Here is an 11,734-nt window from a genome sequence, read left to right as displayed (position 1 = left end):
GAGGCAGGATGATGGTGAGATCAAAGCCAGTCTCAGCAAAAGTGAGGCACTAAGCAACAGAGTGAGACTCTGTCTCTAAATAAAATATAAAATAGGACTGGGGATGGTGACTCAGTGGTTGATTGCCCCTGAGTTCAAGCCTGGTGCCCAACAAAACTTCAAGAAATTTTGAATTGTTATAAATAAAACATAGCATGTTGCAAAAGTCAAATCAATCATGAATTTAAAAAAAAAACCCACTAGGGCTGTCATTGAGACTCAGTGGTAAAGTGTGCAGTCAGCACATGTGAGGCACTTGGGTTCACTCCTCAGCATCACATAAAAATAAATAAATAAAATAAAGGCCTTGTGCCCATCTGCAACTAAAAAGTTTTGGAAAAATTTTAAAATTAGACACCACCAAAAATGATCAGGGAAGTACACATAAAATAAATAGAAACTTTCAGATATGTATTTTCCTGGATCTTTAAAAGGAAATAATAATAAAAGAGTAACATCTGAGGTAATAATTTAATTACTCTACTTGTCTATAGTGATTATTTCAAGAATTAATGAGGTATGATCCTAAATTAAGTACCACACTAAGCTGCCAATAATTTTGAAATTCTGCATGTCCTTTTTATGGAATTTGGTTCCTTTCTCATGAACAGGTTTTCAAATATTACTTCTCTGTAGTATTGAAAATATCCTCTCTAGAACCTTCCATCTTTCTGATGTCCTTCCTACTCTTAACTTTTTTTTTTTAAACTGGCAAAGAGAAAGCAGATAATAAAGGCTGGCAGACTAAAACCTAACACCATGTATGTTCTACACTCAGAAAGTTGGATAAAATAGACAAATAATCAAATTACTAAATCTGCTTCCTTTTCTGGGCATTGCCATGATATAGCCAAGGCTTCCTCCCATAACACTGTGGGGTCTTAACAATGGGGGTTTCTTGAAAGAATCTGTGTACTGGTGGAGGAAGGAATGCATGCTGTGAGATGGTGGATGCCTGCAGGCTTCACCACAGGTTCTGTGGTTCACAGTATTTGAAAATTGTTCCATCACCAGCCCAAGATTCAGGATCACATGGAAAGGATTTGAGAAAGCAAAGCAGAAAATGAAAGTTGTAAGAGAGATGACTACATATAAACTCATGTCTAGGACTATTCATACAAATGAGTACAGTTAAAATAATTTCTTATAAAAAATAAGTATAAAAATATTTTAATTTAGCTAGTTTCTATCCCTTTCTCATGTAATAAAAATTAGTACATAATCACAAATCTAATATAATCATTTTATATATTTGCTGACTTTATCTCAAGATTGTTTATATCCATTCCTTCATGAATTCACTACCTAGTATGTGCTTTATGATGAAACATGCTATAGAATATAAAAGATATAATCCTTCCCTAAATGAACTTATATTCCTATTGAGAGACATCAAGGAAAGTGTCAATTGGTGAATTAAACAAAATAGCTTAATTATCACTTATACAGAGACTATGAAATTATTGTCCCAAATTTGAGATTTTAATATAAAGAATCTTTAAACAATCACAGGTCTATTACCAAGCAGAAACATTCCTAAAATATAATGCTTTGAAATTATTTAGGCCAGGTGCAGTGGTACATGCCTATAATCCCAGTGGTTCAAGAGACTGAGGCAGAATAATTGCAAGTTCAAAGCCAACCAAGGCAATCTAGCCAGGCTCTAAGTAACTCAACAAAACTCTCTCTTTAAATAAAATACAAAAAGGCTGAGGATGTGGATTAGTGTTTAATTGCCCCTGGGTTCAATCCCTGGTACCAAAAATAAAAGTTATTTAGTTATAAGTGGCAAATAATATGAACAAGATTTTATAAACCTGTTTCAACTTTTTAAAGTATAACCCTAGGAACAGAATAGCTGCTTCATATGATAATTTTATATTTAAATGTGAGGGGAAATGTTATGAATTAATTTTTGAAAATTAAAAAACATTAAATTAAACATTTAAAAAATCAAAATAGCTCAGAATTCTCTATTCTTGCAAGTACTTTAGAAAAAAATTCTACACCTCTCTTTAGTGTAAAATAATTTTTATTCTATTAACAACAAACCTAAACTCCATAAGGAAACAATGTGAATGGAGAAATTATCAGGCACTGACCAAAAAGATGCAGAATTTCTGTTAAAGCTATTAGTGAAAGCAAGGGAATAAGCAATATCAGATTATGGTAGTCCTTGCTACCTGCAATCTCTTCAATAGCTATTATGATATCCTAAAATATTATATTGAAGTAGGAGGATCACCAAACCAAAAGCCAGCAATTTATCAAGACTTTCAAAATGAAAGCTAAAAAGAACTAGGTATACAGTTCAATGGTAGAGTAGTCCTGGGTTCAATTACAAGTACCACCCCTCCCTCCACAGAGAAACCTGTCCCATAAACCACCCATGAAGTTGCATACTGTGCTTATTTTATTTCTGGATATCACTGGCAAATATAATGGCAAGGCTTTTCTACCTTAAAAATGAATGAGCTGGGCATGCTAACAAGGATCACAAGTTCAAAGATAGCCTTAGCTATGTAGCAAGGTCCTAAGCAATTTAGCAAGATCCTAAACAAATTACCAAGACCCCATCTCAAAGTGCTAAAAAGGGCTAGAGATGTGACTCAGTGGTGAAGCACCACTGGGATCAATCCCTGGTATCAAAAAACAAACAAACAAAAAATGCCCCTGAAAACACTTGATTTAAGGAATACCAAGAATTCAATGAGTTTCTGAAAGAAAATTAGAATTTTGTTTCAGGTATCTAGCAGATATCAAATGGTAAGAAAAATAGAAAATTTTAAGATAAATTTTGGGATTTGATACAAAGGCAATATTTCCCCTCCTCCATGTAACTATTACCAAATTATTATTTTAAATTGCTGCTAGCCCATCTCTCCTACCCCACATTAAACACAAAACAGCAGCTCTCAGTGAAGTCTCAGCAAGAGCTAGGAGATCTGGGACAATAGATACAATGCTGTAGACTTTGAAGCAAAGAAAAATACAGATAGAGTCTGTGACAAACATAAAATTGAAAAACAATAAAATTTATTCATGATGAACCTTAGATTTGGTAGATAGTCAATATGCATATAGCACATTGAAAAACTATTCTGAGATCACAAACAAATTTCACAAATGTTCTATGCATTATTAAGCTGCATTATTTCAGGTTATAAGACTAACACAAATATTTAAATGTCAACTTAAATGTCAAAATAGTTATTTAACAATTAGGATAATATAATGCAATATATCATTATTTATGAACTAGTGTAAAACAGAAATGTGGGATGGAATAATTTATTATGACTTGGGACAGGCATAGTAACAATGTTGGAGTGAAAGTAGAATATTCAAGTAAGCAAGAGAAATATATACAATGTTGCATTTCCTAAAACACCAGAGAATGAGAAAGAGAAATTAAAGGTTATTATGACTTTATCTAGATAGTAAATTTACATTGTTTATAAAGTAATTAAATTGGGGAAACAGCTCCATCCCAAATATGTAGTATTATCCTTCCTGCTATTTTCTTCAATAGTCATTTCTTCACCAAATTCAGATAATGATTCACCAATATTCTGGCATCCTCCAAGAGTGAGGAATGGCCTTCTCTTAAATTTTTCATACTATCAATTGAGTGTGACTTGAAAAAATTCTGAAAGAATGAACATAAAAGTGAAGTTATCAATATTTTACTGCTCAAGAAAACAATGTCATTCTGCATTTCCTGGGAATCTTCAAAATAGGAATATGATGAATATAGTCAGGAACTTTTCACTTTGCCAAGCATCACAAAATTCAACCTTTGATTTAAAAAGATGCATTTGCTAATTAATCCTATATTTGTCATTATTAAAATAAAAATTTTGCATAATTAGAATTCAATCATAATAATGAAATTTAGAAAGTTTAGAAATTTTATTAAAAAGTACTTTCTAAAAGATTCTATATCTACAAATCACAATCACATAGGAACCAGTCAGTAGATATCTTCAGATATAACCATGGGTTAGGAGAGGTAAAGAGGAAAGGAAAAAGAATAATCTTTGACCTTTTACTATCCCACTTTCATGTATTAGAAAATTTTCTAAAAGAAATGTCCTAGTCCAAGCCAGACCAATAACAAATAATTAGACTTAAAAGTAGGATTGACCTTGGACTTTATCCTCCACATTATAGCATCTCTGAAATCAGGATGCATTTCAAAATTAGTAGGATGTCAAAATGTAATTGAAGGTTTTTCAAGATGGTGGACTAGAGGGCAGCTGCATTTCACGTTGCTCTGGGACACAAGATTCAAAAGAGGAGATAGTGAGAGACTTGGGACCAACTCAAAGCCACTGGGTGAGTCTCTCCCATTGGGGAGGCATCCTGGATGGGGCGGTAGACCTGGAATGCAGGGAACTTTGTGAAGTAGAGTTGCTCAGCGAGACGCCCCTACCCCCACTGGAGCGGTAAACACAGACCACTGGGATCATCGTAGAGGAGGCGGCTCAGCACAGCACTTGGACTCGGAGCAACCACTGGGGCTCCGAGCGGCTGCCTGAGGAGGGGCTGCATGGCAAGCAGTTTGGACTCAGAATGATCACTTCTGAACACCGGGGGGTTGCCTGGAGGAAGAGGAGGAGTGCGGCGGGTCGCTTGGTCTAGGAGTGACTGCATGAGAGCAGTTACCATAGGAGGAGCTGAGTGGCGAGCTGTTTGAACTCAGAGTGACTGCTCCTGAGCACCGGGGGGTTGCCTGGAGGAAGAGGAGAAGTGCAGTGGGTCGCTTGGTATAGGAGTGATTGCATCAGAGTCACAGACGGTTGCCAGAGGAGGAGCTGCGAGGCGAGCTGTTTGGACTAAGAACGACCGCTTCTGAACACTGGGGGGTTGCCCGGAGGAAGAGGAGAAGCACAGGCGGGTCACTTGGTCTAGGAGTGACTGCATCAGAGCCACAGGCGGTTGCCAGAGGAGGAGGCGAGTGGTGAGTTGATTGGACTCAAAGCGACCGCTCCTGAACACTGGTGGCCTACCTGAAGGAGGAGCATGGTGGGTCACTTGGTCTCGGAGTCACCGCTCCTGAACACCTGGGGGGCTACCCCAAGGAGGAGGACGAACAGGGTGGGTCACTTGGACTCAGAGTGACTGCCTAGGGCTACGGGCGATTGGTGGGAGGAGGAGACGTGAAGTGAGTTGCTTGGACTCCTAATGATGGCCTAGAAAACCAGGCTGCTGTCCAGAGGAGGAGGTGTGTGGCAGGTCTCTGGGTCTCGGAGCTATTGTACGGGGCTCCAGGTGGCGACTCAGAGGAGAGGCTGAATAGCCAGACGATTAGGTGAAGAGCAGAGTCCCAGGAGCTAGGCGGCTTCTTGCTGGAAGAGCCGCACAGAGACACGCCTAGGGTCGGAGTAAAGTTTCCAGGACTGCAGGCAGCTTCTCTTAGGAGAAGCAGCTTAAGGAAACTTGCTTGTGAAGGGTGAGGCTCCCAGTCCCAGGAGGTAGGTCCGGGGCAATGGAAAGGTTGCAGAGGAAGACAGCCCAGCCCAGGCGGTAGTTGTAGATTGAGGGGAACCTAAAGGAGGGGAACTGACCAGCGAGACCTTCCCAAGGGTGAGTCTTCCTTGCCGGGTGAGGTTTTCGCACAGGGATGGTAAAACCAGAGACACAGGCACAAACAGGCCTTGCCTCAGCCCGCAGCCTAGTTTCCCATTGGATGACCATTGGTCAACAAGTGGAGGCACCTCTGCCCACTAGCAGGGAATGTACCCCACCTGAGGGTCACCAACCCTAGAGAGGCAGCTTCTTCGTGGAGCTCCTCATTATCAACTTCCTCCAAGACTTCAGGCTACTGAAGGATAAGAGGGGATATACTAGCAATCTTCAGGGATATTATAAGTCTATAGAGGAAATCTGAAATATCTTAATGACCCACTGATTCCTGAACAATATGAGAAAACAAAGGAAGAAAATGCCCCAAACAAATCTAGACGTTACATCAATAAAATCCAACGACAGCATGACAGAAGAAATGACAGAAAGGGAATTCAGAATGTACATATTTAAAATGATTAGGGAAGCAAATGATGAGATGAAAGAGCAAATTCAGGCATTGAATGATCGCACCAATCAACAGTTAACAGAGCAAATACAGGAAACAAAAGATCATTTCAATAAAGAGTTAGAGATATTGAAAAAAAAACCAAACAGTAATCCTTGAAATGAAGGAAACAATAAACCAAATTAAGAACTCCATAGAAAGCATAACCAATAGGATAGAACACCTGGAAGACAGAACTTCAGATATTGAAGACAAAATATTTAACCTTGAAAACAAAGTTGAACAAACAGAGAAGATGGTAAGAAATCATGAACAGAATCTGCAAGAACTATGGGATATCATGAAAAGGCCAAATTTGAGAATTATTGGGATTGAGGAAGGTTTAGAGAAACAAACCAAAGAAATGAAAGATCTATTCAATGAAATAATATCAGAAAATTTTCCAAATCTGAAGAATGAAATGGAAAATCAAGTTCAAGATTCTTATAGGACTCCAAATACACAAAATTACAACAGACCCACACCAATGCACATTATAATGAAAATACCTAACATACAAAATAAAGACAGAATTTTAAAGGCTGTGAGAGAAAAGAACCAAATTACATTCAGGGGGAAACCAATACGGATATCAGCAGATTTTTCAATCCACACCCTAAAAGCTAGGAGGGCCTGGAACAACATTTTTCAAGCTCTGAAGGAAAATGGATGCCAACCAAGAATCTTATACCCAGCAAAACTTACCTTCAAATTTGATGATGAAATAAAATCATTCCATGATAAACAAAAGCTAAAAGAATTATAAAAAGAAAGCCAGGATTACAGAACATTCTCAGCAAAATATTCCATGAGGAAGAGATAAAAAAACAAAGAAGCAAATCAGCAAAGGGAGGAATTATCTTAAAGGAATTGTCAAATAAAGGAGGAACAAAGTTGTGTCAAAAAATGAATAAATAAATAAATAAAAATTTAAATATGAACCAAATGACCGGGAATACAAATCATATCTCAATATTAACCCTGAATGTTAATGCCCTGAATTCATCAATCAAAAGACATAGACTGGCAGATTGGATTAAAAAGAAAGATCCAACAATATGTTGCCTGCAAGAGACTCACCTCATAGAAAGAAATACACATAGACTAAAGGTGAAAGGATGAGGAAAAACATACCATGCACATGAACTCAGCAAAAAAGCTGGAGTATCCATCCTCATTTCAGATAATGTGGACTTAAAGCCAAAGTTAGTCAGAAGGGATAAAGAAGGACATTTCATTCTGCTTAAGGGAATCATAAATCAGCAAGATATAACAATCATAAACATCTATGCCCCAAACAGTGGCTCATCCATGTATGTCAAACAAATCCTTCTCAATTTTAGAAACCAAATAGACCATAACACAATAATACTAGGTGATATTAACACACCTCTCTCACCATTGGACAGATCTTCCAAACAAAAATTGAACAAAGAAACCATAGATCTCAATAACACAATCAATAATTTAGACTTAACCGACATTTATAGAATATACCATCCAACGAAGTGCGAACACACATTCTTCTCAGCAGCACATGGATCCTTATCAAAAATAGACCATATATTATACCACAAAGCTAATGTCAGCAAGTACAAGAAGATAGAGACACTACCTGGTATTCTATCATATCATAATGGATTGAAGTTAGAAATAATTGAAAGAGTAAAAAACAGAAACTACTCCAACACCTGGAGATTAAACAATGTGCTATTATATGATGAATGGGTAACGGAAGATATTAGGAAGAAAATTAAAAAATTCTTAGAGGTAAATGAGAACAATGAAACATCATATCAAAATCTCTGGGACACTATGAAAACAGTACTTAGAGAAAAATTTATTTCATGGAGCACATTTAATAAAAGAAGTAAAACTCAACAAATAAATGACCTAAGACTACAGCTCAAAGCCCTAGAAAAAGAACAGACCAACACCAAAAGTAGTAGAAGACAGGAAATAGTTAAACTCAGAGCTGAAATCAATGAAATTGAAACAAAAGAAACAATACAAAAAATTGACAAAATAAATAGTTGGTTCTTGGAAAAAATAAACAAATTGATAAACCTTTAGCCACACTAACAAAGAGAAGACGAGAGAAAACCCAAATCACTAAAATTCGGAATGAACAAGGAAATATCACAACAGACATGACTGAAATAAAAAACATAATTAGAAGCTATTTTAAAAATCTATACACCAACAAAATAGAAAATTTCGAAGACATCAACAGATTTCTAAAGACATATGAATTGTGTAAACTGAACGAGGAGGACATACACAATTTCAATAGACCAATTTCAAGTAATGTCATAGAAGAATTCATCAAAAGCCTACCAACAAAGAAAAGTCCAGGACCAGATGGGTTCTCAGCCGAGTTCTACAAAACCTTTAAAGAAGAGCTCATTCCAATACTTCTCAAAGTATTCCATAAAATAGAAGAGGAGGGAAACCACCCAAACTCATTCTATGAAGCTAATATTACCCTGATACGTAAACCAGACAGAGACACAGGGAGGAAAGAAAATTTCAGACCAATATTCTTAATGAACATTGATGCAAAAATTCTAAACATAATTTTAGCAAATTGCATACAAAAACATATTAAAAAGAGAGTGCACCATGATTAAGTGGGTTTCATCCCAGAGATGCAAGGTTGGTTCAACATCAGGAAATCAATAAATGAAATTCACCATATCAATAGACTTAAAGTCAAGAATCACATGATTATTTCAAAAGATGCAGAGAAAACATTTGATAAAATACAACATTCCTTCATGCTCAAAACACTAGAAAAAATAGGGATAGTGGGAACATTCCTTAATATTGTAAAGGCCATCTATGCTAAGCCCATGGCTAATATCATTCTAAAAGGTGAAAAACTGAAAGCCTTCCCCCTAAAAACTGGAACAAGGCAGGGATGCCCTCTTTTACCACTTCTTTTCAATATCATCCTTGAATCTCTAGCCAGAGCAATTAGACAGACCAAAGAAATTAAAGGGATACGAATAGGAAAAGAAGAACTCAAACTATCCCTTTTTGCTGATGATATGATCGTATACTTAGAGGAACCAGGAAATTCCACTAGAAAACTTTTAGATCTCATTAGTGAATTTAGTAAAGTAGCGGGATTTGAGATCAATGCACAAAAATCTAAGACCTTTTTATACATAAGCGATGAATCTTCAGAAAGAGAAATTAGGAAAACTACCCCATTCACAATAGCTTTGAAAAAAATAAAATACTTGGGAATCAATCTCACAAAAGAGGTGAAAGACCTCTACAATGAGAACTACAGAACACTAAAGAAAGAAATTAATGAAAACCTTAGAAGATGGAAAGATCTTAAATGTTCTTGGATAGGCAGAATTAATATTGTCAAAATGGCCATACTACCAAAAGTGCTATACAGATTCAATGCAATTCCAATTAAAATCCCAAGGACGTAACTTACAGAAATAGAGCAAGAAATTATGAAATTCATCTGGAGAATAAATAACCCAGAATTGCTAAAGCAATCCTTGGCAGAAAGAGTGAAGCAGGGTTATCGCAATACCAGATCTTCAACTCTACTACAAAGCAATAGTAACAAAAATGGCATGGTATTGGTACCAAATTAGAAAGGTGGATCAATGGTACAGAATAGAGGACACGGATACAAGCGCAAATAAATACAATTTTCTCATACTAGACAAAGGGGCCAAATATATGCAATGGAGAAAAGATAGCCTCTTTAACAAATGGTGCTGGGAGAATTGGAAATCCTTATGCAACAGAATGAAACTAAACCCATACCTCTCACCATGCGCAAAACTAAACTCAAAATGGATTAAGGATCTCAGAATCAGACCAGAGACCTTGCATCTTATAGAAGAAAAAGTAGGTCCAGAGCTTCAACATGTTGGCTTAGGACCAGAGTTCCTCAACAGGACTCCCATAGCACAAGAAATAAAAGCAAGAATTAATAACTGGGATAGATTCAAACTAAAAAGCTTTCTCTCAGCAAAGGAAACTATCAGCAATGCAAAGAAAGAGCCTCCAGAGTGGGAGAAAATCTTTGCCAATCATACTTCAGATCGAGCACTAATCTCCAGAATCTATAAAGAACTCAAAAAACTCTACAACACGAATGGAAATAATCCAATCGACAAATGGGCTAAGGAAATAAATAGACACTTCACAGAAGAAGATCTACAAGCAATCAACAAACATATGGAAAAATGTTCAACATCTCTAGTAATAAGAGAAAAGCAAATCAAAACCACCCTAAGATTCCATCTCACCACAATTAGAATGGTGATTATCAAGAATACAAGCAACAACAGGTGTTGGTGAGGATGTGGGGAGAAAGGTACACTCATACATTGCTGGTGGGGCTGCAAATTAGTGCAGCCACTCTGGAAAGCAGTGTGGAGACTCCTTAGAAAACTTGGAATGGAACCACCATTTGATCCAGCTATCCCACTCCTTGGTCTATACCCAAAGGACAAAAAGTCAGCATACTACAGAGATACAGCCACATCAATGTTCATAGCTGCTCAGTTCACAATAGCCAGATTGTGGAACCAACCTAGATGTCCTTCGATTGATGAATGGATAAAGAAAATGTGGTATATATATATATATATATATATATATATATATATATATATATATACAATGGAATATTACTCAGCCATAAAGAAAGATAAAATTATGGCATTTGCAGGCAAATGGATGAAACTGGAGAGTATCATGCTACGTGAGATAAGCCAATCTCAAAAAACAAAAGACAAATGATATCGCTAATAAGTGGATGATGACACATAATGGGGGGCGGCAGTGGTTAGTGTTAGTGTTAGGGTTAGGGTTAGAAATAGGGTTAGGGAGTGGGACAAGAATGGAGAGGGGAAGGACTGTATGGAAGGAAGGGAGGGGTGGGAGGGTTGGGGGAAGGGAAAAAATAACAGAATGAATCAAACAACATTTACCTATGTAAATTTGTGATTGCACAAATGGTATGCCTTTACGCCATGTACAGAGAAACAACATGTATCCCATTTGTTTACAATAAAAAAATAGTTTTTATATTAGAATATTCAAAACAAAAAAAATGTAATTGAAAGCATTTTTTCTTTCTTATACATACATAAATGAATGATACAATTCGTGGTGTAGTCTTACAAAAGTGAACCAATGTACTTGCTCCCAAATCCATTTCTTAAACAATTTACCCATCACTTCTTTCTGATTTACTTTATGACTTTCAGTGAACTGGTATAACAGATCACCATTTTTCTAAAAGCATTATCCTGCAAAAGAGTAAGGTCCTCATAATCTCTTTATGCTTGAACTGGGCTTGTGGCTCAGTGGTGGACTGATTTCCTGGCATATGTGAGGCACTTGGTTTAATCTTCAGTAACCCATAAAAATAAAGAAACAAAGGAAAGGAGTTGTATCTATCCAAACTATGTTTTTAAAAACTTCTTTATGCTAAAATACATGTTTTACCAACCACCCCTATTTACCTATTTCTGTCTGTGTTTTGCTTATTGTCTCATTCTAAGGCTGTATTCTAAGTAGTTGAGTTTGCTGAACAGGTGAACTCTGCATAAGATACTAGTTATGTAATAATTTTTA

Source organism: Sciurus carolinensis, unplaced genomic scaffold, assembly GCF_902686445.1.
Source record: "Sciurus carolinensis unplaced genomic scaffold, mSciCar1.2, whole genome shotgun sequence".
NCBI classification, from domain to species: Eukaryota; Metazoa; Chordata; class Mammalia; order Rodentia; family Sciuridae; genus Sciurus; species Sciurus carolinensis.
This window is presented reverse-complemented; position numbering follows the sequence as displayed.